We start from the raw sequence: 17,669 nt of genomic DNA, 5'->3' as shown, positions 1-17,669 counted from the left end.
TCTTAACCTTAACGATGATGATGGAGTAGAAGCCAGGTGTGCAGACTGGTGTCCATGTGGGATGGACAAAAACAATGACCAGAAGATGGTGGTGTGTAGAAACCAGTGTGTACAGACTGGTGTCCATGTGGGATGGACAAAGACTAGAAGATGGTGGGGATCTCATTAGAAGCCAGGTGTACAGACTGGTGTCCATGTAGGGTGGACAAAAACCAGAAGATGGTGGTGATTAGAAGCCAGTGTGTACAGACTGGTGTAAATGTGGGATGTACAAAGACCACAAGAGGGTGGTGATTAGAAGCTAGTGTGTACAGACTGGTGTCCAAGAGTAGTAGGGACTATACAAATAGCCACGGATCCAAGATGGCCGCCACCCCAAGATGGCGGACAGACCCTTATCCTCCAGACGCAAACGAAACTTTTCAGACAAGTCTGGACTAGCCCGAGCTCCTGCCTGTTAGTTTCATGACATCATCTTCTTAACTTAAACCAAAACTAAAAGCTATATTTAACCTGACGTCATCCTTTGCCTGCTGGCCTGAACCAGCTCTCTGTAGGCCTAAAGTTAATAAAAAAACAGATTTTAAGACATCAAATATTTACTTTTTATAAGATGTACAGATATGGGTAATAAATAAATACAGAATATATATTACAAAATAATCAACAACCAGCAAGGATAAACAAACATGTTTAAAGAGTTCATTTTTCACGTTGACCCTGTATCGTTATTTGACTCGGAAGTGCAATCGGCGGAGGGACGTTTGGGTTTATTTTCTAATTGTTTTCTGCTTCGCCGTTCAATTTCGTAAAGAGTTAACAAAACGTTGACTATTAACCCGTAAACAAAAAAGAAAATGAGGCACAACATATTGCGAGGGCTATGATAGTAAATGATATTTAAATTGCTAGTACGTTCTATATGTAACATACTAGAGAGTTAAGCGGCAGTTTTAATTGGATCCTACTTGTCACATTAGGCGGAGCGTAAGTAAAGAGATAATATCATTGGATAGGTTAATTAAGGTGGAGTTAGAAAATAAGCCTATAATTATAAGTCTGACAAGAATAACAAATATAGAAATAAAATTTTTTTAATAACATACAATATAATATATACAATAACAAATATTTATATGAAAAACCCACCACCATTTAAAAAGATTAAACACCGGTCGAGCCGAACCCCCCACTGCCGCGTGATGTAGGGGTCAGACTCTAGAAACAACATAAAAATGTGTTACATGTTGAAACCTAAATTAAAAACTTCAAAATATTTACCGCCGCTTCCACCGGTCTTAGCAATATAACCGGCGTAACTATCAACTGTGCGACTCTATCGCCCCGTCGAACAGTGTAGGGAGTCTCCCCGACGTTGGCGATAACCACTTTTAGGGGGCCCCGATAGTCGGCGTCTATTATTGTTAAGAAATATTATACTTTTGGGTATTATAAAATAACTAATAAACATACCTATCGTCCCCTCGGCAACAAACAGCCCTTGGGCCGTCAAGCTGCTACGGCCAACAATGCGGCCGTAGCTGTCCGCCGGCAGCATAACGCCTAGCCCAGTCGACAAAATTTTGATACCGTGAGGTTCAACTACGGTATCAACTGGACAATATAAGTCCAGTCCCGCCGACTGGGGAGTGGCCCGACGGGGAGTAAGCGCTGCCGGATGGATTTTGATGACAGGCAGGCAGGGCAAACGAGAGGCGTTGGAAAAAGACATTTTAAAGAAGTATTGTTGAAGTCTTTAAAAACAACTGATAACTTTCATTTTGAAATACAGGGCTTATATACTAAATTAGCGAGGTCAAATCTAATAGTGTCTAGCCAATACTTTCAAGATTCTTAAAATTCAATAAATAGCAAAAAGTTAATTAGATATATAGGTATAAAATTACAAAATCTCTCCGAGGTCTAAGTTTTTTTTCGTATGCAAAAAAGTTGTCTAGGCGTGTTTTAAATAATTAAAACGAGATCGTGTTATATAAAAACCCTTTAGCGAAGGTTAAAAAGAGTTACTTTGATAGAAGCCTGAGGGGATAAATATTATTCGTATGCAAAAGCTTGTTTGGCTGTGTTTCGAATAATTAAATTTGAATAATTCTCACGAGATCGCTTTATATAAGAAAAACAATTTATTAGTGAAGGTTAAAAGTAATTACTTTGGGAGGGACGGAAATTGTTTTTTAACATGATTTAAATCTAAATAAATGTATATTAATATCAAACTAGAGGGGGATTTTTATATAGATAGATATATTAATGGCCTCTTTAATCTTTAGTATCAACTCCGCAATAAAAAAATGTATTTTAGGTTAAATTAAAAAATAGCGTATCAGACATAATTATATTTTTTTAAACTCTTAATAAGAATAGAATAAGGTTGTGTTATAAAAAAACTATGTCTGGGCCTGTATTCTAAAAAAATGGCCCTGAGATTTTGGTATAAAAGCTCGAGCATGGGCATTGGATTTTCACAATCAAACCATCAACAATGAATAAGTATCAAAAATAACAGTCGCTCTCCCAGTCACTCATTGATTCACCGCCAACGTCTCCAGGTGCTCGACCAGGACCGAGTAGCGGTCGTCATTCCTTAGGCCATTTTCTAACACCGGCTGCCCCGGAGATACTAATAGACTCGGACGACGAGTCATTTGTGCAGGAAGTCCTGCAGAAAAACATCGTCGGGTCCAGTGGTACCGAGGGCTCCTTTCGCCTCAGAAAAGAAGGGCAGTACTTCGAGACAAAAGTCCCCCCACGCCAGGGGGATTTTTACGTAGACGTCGCGGTCTATAAGTTTCCGGACATTAGAAACTCCCAGCCTGATAAGGTCTGGGAGTGCGATCACAAAAGACTGAAAACAGTCTTAAAAAAAAAACAACAAAGAAGGCGTTAAACTCCTTAACGTCTTCAAGAAGCTGGTGGAGGTCGTCAAACAAGACGAAGAAGCCAAACAGCAGCCGCCCAGCAAAGTAAGTATCTTATTAACAATAAAATTACAAACCAAATTTTTTTTTAATTTCTTTTTATTTCTGATAGAGATTTAAAAAATGAGTTCGAGCAGCAGCAGCGGCAGCGACTCGGAGGGTAGTGAGAGGGAAGAACACGAGCAGGTAAACCGTTTCTACAGAACTGAGCGGCAGATTGACAAAACGAGTCGCAAGTGGCACTGTAAACAAATCGATTTGTGTATAGCTTTCAAAAATCTGGAAGACATTCCAACGCGAGATTTTTTTCGAATTTTTCGAAAAATTCTCGACGAAGTTATTAATAGAACTTTGGTTAATTTGGATTATTTCGTTAAACAAAATAACCAATTTATTTTTATGGAAAACAATGATAATCTCTGTTTTGCTCGGAGTTTAGTTCTGGGTAAAGAGTTGGCCGATCGCAATTTTTATCGACAAAAAAAGCAAGGTCCGCCCTTTAACCAAAACAATTTCAAAAAACTGAAACGCGATAGCACCCTTGTGGGTAATATTGCGAAAATCTTGCACAGAAAAGCCGGCGTCCCCGAGGGTTTCGTTATTCTAGAAGATATTCAAAAATTTCAAAATTATTTAGCTCCCCATTATAGGATCGTGATAGTTGATGCTGCGAATAATTTTACCATATTTTTCAAAGGACCCCAAGCTCCTAAATTTATCTATCTCTTAAAAATTGGCGACCATATCCACCCCGCGAAAACTTGGCACGGCATGATGGGCGGTTGTGTCTCTTGCGATTTATGCTTAAAATCCTTTTACAAAAACGAATTGTTAAAAGAACATAAATGCCCCGAGGATACGAAGCCCTATATATGTTTTCGGTGCCAAGGTGAAGCTTTTCATTTAACCAACGAGGACGTTTTAAAACGTTGCGACGAATGCCACCGCTACTTTTTCCCTGGCCCCTGCTACGAAACTCATTTACTTAATGGCACCTGCGCGAGTCAAAAACGTTGTTTAGAATGCGGGCGGCTGATGGGCGAGGATCACGACTGCAATCCCGAATGCTCTCAATGTAAAATAGTCCATCCGCCAGGTGAACATTTTGTTATGCCTTTAGAGACCAAAATGAAACCCTCGCGGTTTATTTATTACGACATTGAGACTATTCTTAGAAATAATATCCACGTCCCCATTTTATTAGTTTGCGACGTAGAAACTGAAGCTGGCTTTGAAACTAAAATTTTTTACGGCGCCAATTGCGTCGAGCAATTTTTAAATTATTTATTTAGCGTAGAGCAGGTAGTTTTGACTGGACAGAAGCGTAAGACGTACCAACCGCGCTTTACTAACACTCAAGTCGTAGCCCATTACGCGAAAGCTTTTGATAACTTCTTAATTCTCAACGCTTTAGTTCATAGACACGTCACCCCTGCCGTTATCTTTGACGGCAGTAAAATTCTAATGATTCATCTCGAGGGACCGCAAATTAGATTCCTCGATAGCTTTAATTACATTAGTCAACCTCTGCGTAATTTCACCAGCATGTTTAACCTCGGCGATGTGGCGAAAGGATTCTTTCCATTTGATTTTCATACCGAAGAAAATCTCCATTACATTGGCGTCATCCCTGAAGCTTCGTACTTTAACGTAGCTCAAATGAAAGCCAATGATTATCGAGATTTTCAAACTTGGTACGCGTCAATGGAAGGATCTATTTACAACATCAAAGAGGAGCTTATTAAATATGGCATTCAAGATGTCCGAGTCTTAAGACAAGGCGTCGAAGCTTTTAGAAAAATTTACGTAGATCTAACAAAATTAGACCCCTTTTCCTTAAAAAATATTACTTTGGCGGGTGCTTTAACCACTATTTATCTTAACAATTACTATAAACCTTACAGCATGGGTATTGTTCCTTCTAACGGCTATAACGCAAAATTTAATCACAGTCAGATTAGCTTAAAATATCTCGCTTGGGTGGAGAAAACGGAAAATATAAAATTGCGAACGGCTCTAAGCTATGGGGGTGAATATCGGGTGGGTCGCTATTTAGTCGACGGTTACAGTCAAACTCCGCCCAAAATCTACGATTTCCACGGTTGCTAATTTCACGGCTGTCCATGTCAAAAACTTAATGCCTACAATACCCAACTCAAAGCCAGCAACAGATTTCTGTACGAGCGGACGCTAGAGAGAGAGTTGTTTATTAAAGAGAAGATGGTCGGGTATGAATATACCTCGATTTTTGAGTGTCAATTTGCTAAGCTTTTAAAAGAAAACGCCGAAGCAAAGGCTTTCTGCAAAAGTTTAACTTTTCCACCTCAAATATCAGCCCGTAGCGCTCTCTATGGGGGACGAACGGAAAATTTTGTTCTTAACTGCCACGCGCAAGGTGAGGAGAAAATTTTCTACAAGGATATTATTTCTTTGTACCCGAAAGTTTGTCGCGATTGTCCGTACCCTAGCGGCCACCCCATAATCTATAACAGAGATTTTGACAAATCGCCAGGGTGGTATTTTGGAGTTATGAGTTGTCGTTTGCTGGCCCCTCAAGATCTCCACATCCCTTTAATTCCCTTTCGCAGCGGTGGTAAATTAGCCTACGCCCTCTGTCGCACGTGTTTAGAATTGCGAGCGGAAATCTGCGATCACATTGTCAATGAACGGGCTTTCGAATCAGTCTGGCCGACGGTCGAAGCAGGGCTCCCAGCGCTTAGTGCACAAAAAATAATAGGTATTATAGGTCTGAAACGCCAAAATTATAGGATATTTATAGGTCTGAAACGCCAAAATTATAGGATATTTATAGGTCCAAAAATGATCAATTTATAAGCTCAAACATATGTTATGTAAATTTTGTACGTTTAAAATTACGAATTATTGGAGTTTTACAACAAGTATATTATATATTCGAGAGTAAACTAGAACTTTTAAACATATTTATAAAAATATGATCAATGTTTAATCTACTTTGGACGAGTAGTTAATAGTGTAGCAACTAAATAATTTACCATGAAATTTTTATAGTTAACTACCTTACATTTTTTTAATTATTTTATTACGATTTTCCCTGACATGTTTAGGCCCAATTGTCATTATAGAGAGCTTTCAGATGGGATAGTAGTGCGTCACGCCCTCCCAAGTCGTACCGCTATTCTGGTAGCCATATTGGTTGGCCTCAGCTTCATTCCTGCTTTAAACCCACCAATATGGCAGCGTAAATTATGTCAAGAGACTAAGCTCCTCCCCCAACTGAAAGCTCTCTATCCTAAATAACTAAACAACGGCGTTTAAATCGGCTTTTTGAATATTAAACTTTAAACATTGCGGAGCGAGCGAAGCGAGCTCCGCGATTTTTGTGTCTGATCAAACGTGATCTCGCTAAAACGACGTTTAAACCGTCACCTCCTCAAAAAAATAATCAAAAATTTTGGATTGTTTTTTGAACTTTCTTAGTGTTTTTAAACCAACATATCCAAAATATAGGTATTATAGGATAAATTTACGAATTATAGGTTTTTATAGGATCATTTCGGAATTATAGGTATTTATAGGTATTATAGGTACTCTGGGAGCCCTGTCGAAGTCTATGCCGCTATGGGGCATGGTTATAAACTCCTCGATATATTCGAAGTTTACCATTATCCAAAAACGGAATACTTCTTCGCGCATTACATGACTGATTTTGTCGCCTTGAAGGTGAAGAATTCCGGATTTCCCGCTCACGCGCAAACGACTCTGCAAAAAGAAGCGTATATCGCCGATATAATCAAGAATGAAAAGCTCTCGCTGACCGTAGCGGATATTCAATCAAATCCTTCCCTGCGTAATATCGCTAAAATTAATTTAAATTCTCTTTGGGGTCGCATGGCTCTGAATACGGGAAAGATTCGCAGCATCTTTATCAACAATTATTACGAATTGATACGATACGCGAGCGATTACACTCTGGAGTTAGTCGACTTACGTCCAATCACGGAGTCGATGGCTCTCTTATCGTACAAAGCCAAAAGCGATTACGTTTCGGACTATAAACTGGGGTCGGCCATTGTGGGGAGCTTCGTCTCGTGCTACGGGCGACTCGAATTGAACAAGATGCTGCTTCAATTGGACCGCTCAGCCTTGTATTGTGACACCGACTCCATAATCTACCGCCATCTACCGGGAGAGTTTGACATACCGACTGGCAATCATATTGGTTGCTGGGCGGACGAACTCGGCGGTGATTATATAACTTCCTTTTGTAGTACCGGTGCCAAAAGTTACTCGTTTCGCACTAGCAAAGGAAAAGAAGTCAAGAAAATTAAAGGGTTGACGTTAAATCGAGAAAATCTTGAAAAACTTGACTTTGAAACCTTTGAAAGTGTGGCGATGAATCCGGAAAAGGAAGTTACAGTCAATGTCCCTTTTAATTTTAAACGGGACAAACACAAGCTGCAGCTAGAGGCCGTTAAAATCACCAAAGGATTTCGCCAAACCTCGAATAAGAGATTGTTGAACGCCGATTTGACAACCAGTCGTCCGTACGGTTTCAAAGAGGCAACACCCGCTTCAACATCTCTTACGCATGAATAACGAGGCTAGGCGGAGACATACTTTTGAGGGCTTGTGGGAATCTTGCGTTCCTATCGAAGCCCTGGCCAAAGACGGTTTCTATCTTTCAGATGTAGAAACACAGACGACGCGCTGCGCCTTTTGCGGTATTGCCTTGTACCAGTGGCGTTGCACGGACCATCCATCGAGGGAACATCGGAAGCACAGTCCATCGTGTCCGATGGTTTCCAAAAAACCGTGCAACAACAAACCACTGCGTCAGGGGTTTCCCGACTTCCCGACCAGCGAGGGCACGGATGTTTGCGACCTCCAAACGTGCCCAGCCACCAACGAAGAGCGGTCGGGAAACGAAAAAGTGCGCGTGCGCATCAATCCGTCGTGTTTTCTACTGTAGTGCGTGTGTACAGCCTACCCTCCGAGTCTCGCGTAAACTTTGACCTCCTGAATGCCCAACGGATTACGGACTTTGAAAATTTTTTTTAAAAACAATTAATTAATAGGGGTTTTTTCTGGGTAAAAGGGTTTTTGTTTGTTTATAGTTTTTTTTTAATTCTTTTTAAATGTGTAAGGGTTTTTTTGGGGGTTTTCTGGGTTTATATTGTTTTAATTCTTTAATTATTGTTATGTTTTATTAAATATATTTTTATGTTACTATATATTATGTGCATCAAAATAAAAAATGTTTATTATTCGAAGTGAATCCGCCCGAGTCAGTCTCGCATTCTTTAAAGTTCCAAACACCCGCTCAGTTTCTAATTGTGGGGCCGACGCAAGCGGGAAAAAGCAGCCTTTTAAGTAACTTATTGCAAAATCATCAGCTTATGTTTGACCCGCCGCATAAAAAGGTTATTTATTGCTACGCGGCCTGGCAACCAAACTACGAAAAATTGAAACAATTGATTCCGGGAATTCAATTTATTCAAGGATTGCCAACCGCCGATCCGGACTTTTGGGAGACGCACCGCGATTCCTACTTGATACTAGACGATTTAGCTAGTCAATTATTTAAACAAGCTCATATTGCCGATTTAGTGTGCGTGACGTCGCATCATTCAGGGTATACGGTCATTATTATTACTCAATAACTGTTCTTTACAACTGTTCTGTAACTTGACTGATGTCTCAATCATCCTTCTGGAGAAAGTATCTCCTTTTTAAAGAGAACCCAGCCAAACTAGCGTTGTTAAGGGTTATCACAAAAAAAGGTATATTAAGGAAATTTGCCCTTGAAATAAACGGAGATATTGGTGTAAAACGTAACCGGCCAAAAAATTAAACTGCAGTGAAAAACACTAGGAAGAAATTGAGGGTAGAAAAAATAGGAAGAAATTGTGGGTAAAAAAATAGGAAGAAATTGTAGGGGGAAAAACCTAGGAGGAAATTGTAGGAAAGCCAGGGAATGAGTTTAAAATGCGCAATTATGAATTTGGGATCAAGTTTATTTGGAACCGGCATGGCATACGTTGCTTTATCGCGAGTAACTTCCTTGGCCGGTCTCCATCTCTTGCAATTAGACCCGGATAAAATTATGGCAGATGGACAAGCCATTGCGGAGTATTAGAGGCTGCGTCAAAAACACAGACCTGATCTACCGCTTATAGAAATAGTGGGGTCGGAAGCAAAGAGAGGTACAAAAAGGCCGACGTCGAAGAGTATTTTAGAAGGTGAAGGAGAGCGACCTGATGAAAAGGCAAAAGAAAGACCAAATAAAAAGATCAGACTATGTCTTCAAAGTAAGGACATTTTTCCCTTGAAGGGATTTGAAAATAGAGATGGAGTAACGTGCTACGCAAATAGCGTTTTGCAATTGCTCTTACTGATTCCGGAATTAAGAAACATAGTTAAAGGGCATAAAGGATCATTGAGCGATAAGCCTATTTTGACTTGCCTTCGTAACACTATTGAGCATGTTGAAAATTCAAATTCGAGTTCCTGCGACGATGGTTTCAATTTGCGAACGGCTATTGGTCTGCCTTTTACCCACAAACAACAACATGATGCTAGTGAATTCTTATGGGTTCTCTTGCCAAAACTATGCGAAGAAATCGAAACTTGTGACTCTAACGCTCTTCAAGAACTATTATGGTCAAAGTCGCAAAACGTTACCAAATGCTCGAACTGTCGCCTTGAAAAAAGTTCTGGAAACATTATCCAAAGCTGCATTTTCACTCTTCCTTTGCCAAACATCGCTAAAATTGATTGGAAACTATTAATCGAAAGAATGAGACCAACAATGATGGCATGCGGAACTTGTAAACACAGAGAAATTAATGAACGTGATGTATTGATTTCTGCCAATAAGTACGTATTTCTGTGGTTTCCAAGAGATACTGCAGTAAATGGTCACCCTATTAAGATTTTAACCAAAATATCGGGATTCGAAAATCAGAAAGTGGTTTTAAACCAAAGCGTTTACAAAACTAGGGGCGTCATCATTCACAAAGGTACATCTTTAAACCAAGGTCACAATCTGAATTTTATTCGAAAAGATAACAGCTGGTACGAGGTAAGTGATACAACAATCACCAAGCGTGATAGATTCGTCAGTAACTTGACTGATTTCTCAATCATCCTTCTGGAGAAAGTATCTCCTTTTTAAAGAGAACCCAGCCAAACTAGCGTTGTTAAGGGTTATCACAAAAAAAGGTATATTAAGGAAATTTGCCCTTGAAATAAACGGAGATATTGGTGTAAAACGTAACCGGCCAAAAAATTAAACTGCAGTGAAAAACACTAGGAAGAAATTGAGGGTAGAAAAAATAGGAAGAAATTGTGGGTAAAAAAATAGGAAGAAATTGTAGGGGGAAAAACCTAGGAGGAAATTGTAGGAAAGCCAGGGAATGAGTTTAAAATGCGCAATTATGAATTTGGGATCAAGTTTATTTGGAACCGGCATGGCATACGTTGCTTTATCGCGAGTAACTTCCTTGGCCGGTCTCCATCTCTTGCAATTAGACCCGGATAAAATTATGGCAGATGGACAAGCCATTGCGGAGTATTAGAGGCTGCGTCAAAAACACAGACCTGATCTACCGCTTATAGAAATAGTGGGGTCGGAAGCAAAGAGAGGTACAAAAAGGCCGACGTCGAAGAGTATTTTAGAAGGTGAAGGAGAGCGACCTGATGAAAAGGCAAAAGAAAGACCAAATAAAAAGATCAGACTATGTCTTCAAAGTAAGGACATTTTTCCCTTGAAGGGATTTGAAAATAGAGATGGAGTAACGTGCTACGCAAATAGCGTTTTGCAATTGCTCTTACTGATTCCGGAATTAAGAAACATAGTTAAAGGGCATAAAGGATCATTGAGCGATAAGCCTATTTTGACTTGCCTTCGTAACACTATTGAGCATGTTGAAAATTCAAATTCGAGTTCCTGCGACGATGGTTTCAATTTGCGAACGGCTATTGGTCTGCCTTTTACCCACAAACAACAACATGATGCTAGTGAATTCTTATGGGTTCTCTTGCCAAAACTATGCGAAGAAATCGAAACTTGTGACTCTAACGCTCTTCAAGAACTATTATGGTCAAAGTCGCAAAACGTTACCAAATGCTCGAACTGTCGCCTTGAAAAAAGTTCTGGAAACATTATCCAAAGCTGCATTTTCACTCTTCCTTTGCCAAACATCGCTAAAATTGATTGGAAACTATTAATCGAAAGAATGAGACCAACAATGATGGCATGCGGAACTTGTAAACACAGAGAAATTAATGAACGTGATGTATTGATTTCTGCCAATAAGTACGTATTTCTGTGGTTTCCAAGAGATACTGCAGTAAATGGTCACCCTATTAAGATTTTAACCAAAATATCGGGATTCGAAAATCAGAAAGTGGTTTTAAACCAAAGCGTTTACAAAACTAGGGGCGTCATCATTCACAAAGGTACATCTTTAAACCAAGGTCACAATCTGAATTTTATTCGAAAAGATAACAGCTGGTACGAGGTAAGTGATACAACAATCACCAAGCGTGATAGATTCGTCAGTAACTTGACTGATTTCTCAATCATCCTTCTGGAGAAAGTCTCTCCTTTTTAAAGAGAATCCAGCCAAACTAGCGTTGTTAAGGGTGATCACTAAAAAATGGTAAATTAAGGAAACATAGGAAATTTGCCCTTGAAATATACGGGGATATTGGTGTAAAATGTAAGCGACAAAAAAATTAAATTGTGGGTAAAAAAATAGGAAGAAATTGTGGGTAAAAAAATAGGAAGAAATTGTAGGGGGAAAAACCTAGGAGGAAATTGTAGGGGGAAAAATAGGAGGAAATTGTAGGAAAGCCAGGGAATGAGTTTAAAATTCGCAATTATGAATTTGGGATCAAGTTTATTTGGAACCGGCATGGCATACGTTGCTTTATCGCGAGTAACTTCCTTGGCCGGTCTCCATCTCTTGCAATTAGACCCGGATAAAATTATGGCAGATGGACAAGCCATTGCGGAGTATTAGAGGCTGCGTCAAAAACACAGACCTGATCTACCGCTTATAGAAATAGTGGGGTCGGAAGCAAAGAGAGGTACAAAAAGGCCGACGTCGAAGAGTATTTTAGAAGGTGAAGGAGAGCGACCTGATGAAAAGGCAAAAGAAAGACCAAATAAAAAGATCAGACTATGTCTTCAAAGTAAGGACATTTTTCCCTTGAAGGGATTTGAAAATAGAGATGGAGTAACGTGCTACGCAAATAGCGTTTTGCAATTGCTCTTACTGATTCCGGAATTAAGAAACATAGTTAAAGGGCATAAAGGATCATTGAGCGATAAGCCTATTTTGACTTGCCTTCGTAACACTATTGAGCATGTTGAAAATTCAAATTCGAGTTCCTGCGACGATGGTTTCAATTTGCGAACGGCTATTGGTCTGCCTTTTACCCACAAACAACAACATGATGCTAGTGAATTCTTATGGGTTCTCTTGCCAAAACTATGCGAAGAAATCGAAACTTGTGACTCTAACGCTCTTCAAGAACTATTATGGTCAAAGTCGCAAAACGTTACCAAATGCTCGAACTGTCGCCTTGAAAAAAGTTCTGGAAACATTATCCAAAGCTGCATTTTCACTCTTCCTTTGCCAAACATCGCTAAAATTGATTGGAAACTATTAATCGAAAGAATGAGACCAACAATGATGGCATGCGGAACTTGTAAACACAGAGAAATTAATGAACGTGATGTATTGATTTCTGCCAATAAGTACGTATTTCTGTGGTTTCCAAGAGATACTGCAGTAAATGGTCACCCTATTAAGATTTTAACCAAAATATCGGGATTCGAAAATCAGAAAGTGGTTTTAAACCAAAGCGTTTACAAAACTAGGGGCGTCATCATTCACAAAGGTACATCTTTAAACCAAGGTCACAATCTGAATTTTATTCGAAAAGATAACAGCTGGTACGAGGTAAGTGATACAACAATCACCAAGCGTGATAGATTCGTCAGTAACTTGACTGATTTCTCAATCATCCTTCTGGAGAAAGTCTCTCCTTTTTAAAGAGAATCCAGCCAAACTAGCGTTGTTAAGGGTGATCACTAAAAAATGGTAAATTAAGGAAACATAGGAAATTTGCCCTTGAAATATACGGGGATATTGGTGTAAAATGTAAGCGACAAAAAAATTAAATTGTGGGTAAAAAAATAGGAAGAAATTGTGGGTAAAAAAATAGGAAGAAATTGTAGGGGGAAAAACCTAGGAGGAAATTGTAGGGGGAAAAATAGGAGGAAATTGTAGGAAAGCCAGGGAATGAGTTTAAAATTCGCAATTATGAATTTGGGATCAAGTTTATTTGGAACCGGCATGGCATACGTTGCTTTATCGCGAGTAACTTCCTTGGCCGGTCTCCATCTCTTGCAATTAGACCCGAATAAAATTTTGGCAGATGGACGAGCCATTGCGGAGTATTACAGGCTGCGTCAAAAACACAGACCTGATCTACCGCTTATAGAAATAGTGAAATCCTACAGAACTTTAGTATTCCCTTTATCCATAATATAAAGTGAATACTTGGAAATATTTTTCGTAATTACGATTTCTTTAGTAGTTTTGTAGCTTCAACGCTGTTTCATTTTGATATTCCAAAGATAGTTTTTAATATTAACATTTGAAATGGCTGTTTATATATTACTTAAACTATACCACATCAGTATATAGAATATTCCTTGCTATAGTGATAAGAAGAAGAAAGCTAAGGTTACGTCGTGTAAATCAAGTAAGATCCGTAATAGGCTTAGTGAACCACAGAGGAAATAATTGAGACCCGTGATGAAGTAATCTATGGGTTTTGATTTTCCTGTCTGTAATGAAGAGACATTAACAGTTCAGAGTGAGCCGAAAGTTAAGTACACGTTAATAATAAGGTCTAGGTGTTGTAATAGAAGTAAGCACAATGATAATGGTGGCAATTAGATCAGTGAAAGGGCTAATCGTAATCGGGTTGTAGCTTCGGAGTTTTCATTCTTGTTACGGTGCTCATTGGCTTTCATTGCGTCTAACCGCAAATCAGTTTTGGTGATATTTAACGTTAACACTCGTGTTGACAAACTAAGAATATCGTTGATGTGAAACAAGACAAGAGTGTTCATACTTCAAACCAGTTATTAATGAGAATATAGGGTTACAGTTGAGGCCTAGACAATTGGGCCTTTTCAAACACAAAGGTTATATCTCTCATAAAGTTATACACTTCATTTCCTGTTTTTTTTTTCATTGACTATTTTCCATGTGTCCATGACACATCTTTATTGGGTGTAAAATGTGTTCTGCTTTATTGGATATTCGCTATGCTTAGAATACTACTTTAATAATTCGTAAATTTTTACTTCCAAAAAAAAACGAGAAATAATTATATATCTAGGTTAAAATGTTTGTAGTAGTAGCCCTTCTCTTGACTCGAAGAGGTAATTTTGGTTTTTCCAACTAGTTAAACTCTTCTTTTGAAAAGGAAATTAATATGAATTCAAATGTTCAAAGTAGCCTTCATCATGCTAGAACATTTTAATGCATCCCTAATACAGCACTGAGTTTCCACCGATTTAAAGGTTTTTAGCAGGGATAGTTGGACCGATTTATTACTAAATATGAGTTATGTGCGTCTACATAGAAATTTGTTTTACTTTTTTAAGTCTGATAAATTTTTTCAATGCATTAACGTTTTCAGTTTGCGAAAGACGCTGGTCTCTATGTTTTTCAGTTTTACATAACGTTTTAGTCGCTTACGGTTAAATGCTTTTAATATGATATAGATCGTCGTTTTCAGATGTGTCTTTCATTTGGGCATGCGACGATTGTAATTAGTTACATTGATCCTAGGTGTTTTTCCTAATTAACATTTTGAACCAAAAATGAGTAGGCCTAGTTCATATTTCTGAAAGATAAAATTAAGTCCCAAAAATTTAACAGGTGGGTTAGCTATTAGATGAGGACAATGTTGAACGTTCCGAGATCAGGTCTTTGCTTCAAATGTGAACTTATGAAGTCTGCAATCACAAGTTAATAATACAACTTCAAGGTAGAAAATACAATGGAGGATATTATGTGTTTACGGAAAATAATAATTAAAGAATGGAGCCATATTGGTCCAGGACGTTAACCAGAGTTCGACCAAGTCAACAACCTCAAAAATACACTGAAACTTTGCGCCATAACACAGCGAAAAATCTACTTACATGAAAAAAAGGTCCCTAGATGACGCTACTAACTATTCCCTTACGTTAGTACTACACTGTGAATAGCTTGATTTCGTGTCACCACTTCATGAAATTTTATTAAAAGAATGAAAATTAAATTATGAACTTTAAATTTTTTCTACACGCGCTCCCTTGCGACTTTAAACCCCACAATGACGACGAAGCTCTTCAGCCAGTCAGAGAAGAGGAGACAATTTGAGGTGAGAGATAAATGAGGTGAGATTGATTGGAAATGATGACGGTCAACCTGCGGCACCGTAACTCTCCCAGCATAACTCGCGCACGCCCCTACCCTTTGGTAGGCGATTGTGAAGTACTGCCGCGTAGCTCCATTGTATTTGTAAGAGAACTAGACTCGAGCGTGGGAAATAAGGCGGTGGCACAGGGCAAATGACCAGTTTAAAAATTAAATTGGAGGAGGTGGTTCAGTGGGCCACGTGACCACTAAGAAAATTCAAGGGTAACCAAAGTCCAGACATTATTTCAAATATAGTATTTATCCATTTATTTAGTTTAGCAGACGACGTGCCCTGGTCATTGCTCATGGACCAGTTTATTTATTCCTGGCCAGGGGGGGGGGTGTCGCTGGCCAAATGTCCAGTTTAAAAATAATTCTTATTTCCCACCCTGCTAGACCCTATTTTTACGATTCGGTACTGTGCAACCCTACCTAAACGCTGAGGATGCTGGGAGAACTACGGGGCCGTTCCATAGGTGGGGGTACAGAGGCAACGTTATAGGAATAGGGGTGCCACTCCATCCCTTTGAATGAAAGAAGCAAGTTGTAGGGAAAAGGGGGTATGGTTTATAATACAGCATGCGGAAAACAGTCTTCTAATTACAGGGTCTTTTTGGCGGTTTTAATTAACGCTTACGCCAAGGAGAGCGGCCAAGTTGAAACGAAAGACAAACCCCAATTTCATTTATCGCATGCCGAATGGCCCGGAGCGCAACAGTCTGTATTCTCTAGCATCCATTTTTAATACCTTCATGAAGCTAAAACAATTTAACCCAGAGTATTGACGATTTAGAGTTATTTGTATGCCGTTGTCTGTTATACCAAAGGCGAATAGAATTTAACAGAATGTGAGGTATTAGGATATAATGATAGTGGTGATATTTATAACAAACAATCAGCTATACTTTAATATTACCAAAAGCCTATAGAATAAAAACAAAAAGTATACTTCATTATTAATTCCCTGCTTTTGGTTCACTGTCGACGACATGTAAACTGAGAAGAAAACTACTCTCTGCTCAACCTTCTACAGGAACTAACCAATCAGAGAAAAGCTTCTTGACGTCATAGGTCTTTAGAAAGTAGTACATGATGCTGGCGATCCAAACGTTCATTTTTGGTACTAAAGCTAGCATCTGCTACATTATCAGCCTATAATCTCTGAGGCTTCTGTTGAACATTTTGTTGCCGGTCCATCCTAATAAAGCAAAGGCCCATTGAGAATAAGGGCAAATCCACTCTATTTGCTTTCCACAAACGTTTACTTTGAGCTAGATTTTCAATATCCTTATTAAGAAACGTAATCCACAATTTGACTAGTAATATCGTTTTCTGGATATTCTTCTCGGTACTTCATGATGGTAAAACACTTGTCAAAATTGTCAATTATATTACGACTACGAGAACCTAGGCCTAATTTTGATGAACTTGCGTTGGTTTGTTTTTCAATCCCTCCTTATAAGATTATTCCCTTTGTTTTAAGTTTTGAAAAGAGATCTTCTAAGATGCCAGTTTCTTTTCCCTCATTTGGTGATGTTATAAGTAGATCAAGATCGTGCCCTTCTGATTTTTATCTACGGAAACCTCCAGTTATTTCAACTAAGCAATTGTTTAGCAAAAGATTTTGCACCAAAGTTTTCATATTTTGACCTTCTTTCAAGGTCACCGGAGAATTTAGGTCGGAATGAAAAGCCAGGCCATTACTATTCTTAAGTTTGATTTCCATAATTTAGGCGTATTTTTAACTTTTTCCAAGGTATCATAACCTTGGCTGAACTATTTTTTAGCGGTGCTTGGTCCCACACCAAAAACTGATGTTAAATCAGTCACACTTTTGAACCAATTAGAGTTTGCAGTTTTTTCAACTTCTTCACAATGTCCGTTTTCTATTATATCTGTTATGATTCGCGCGGAATGTTGGCCAATATCATGGATTTTGGTAATATCTCCCGAATGGTTTATTCTTTTAGATTGTTTCAGTGCTGTACAGGCTTTTCTAAAAGCTAAAGCTCTGGGGTAATCTCCAGGGTCATCACGTAATTCAGCTTCTTTAGCCAAAATTTCTAAAGCTTTAACCAAATCTACGTTTTCGTGGCTTAATAGTGTAGGCCTTTGACACAAATACTGGTGTCTCTTCATAATTTTTGAAGGTATGACTTCACTATCTGACAATTTACGTTTCAATTTGTAACTTTCAGTTATTTGGGGTGTATGTGATTTAACGCTGTCAAAAAGCATTTTAGAGAGAGTATTT

Source organism: Phalangium opilio, unplaced genomic scaffold (genome assembly GCF_054372755.1).
Source record: "Phalangium opilio isolate 3A_F unplaced genomic scaffold, DU_Popi_V2 ptg000078l_1, whole genome shotgun sequence".
Lineage (NCBI taxonomy): Eukaryota > Metazoa > Arthropoda > Arachnida > Opiliones > Phalangiidae > Phalangium > Phalangium opilio.
This window is presented reverse-complemented; position numbering follows the sequence as displayed.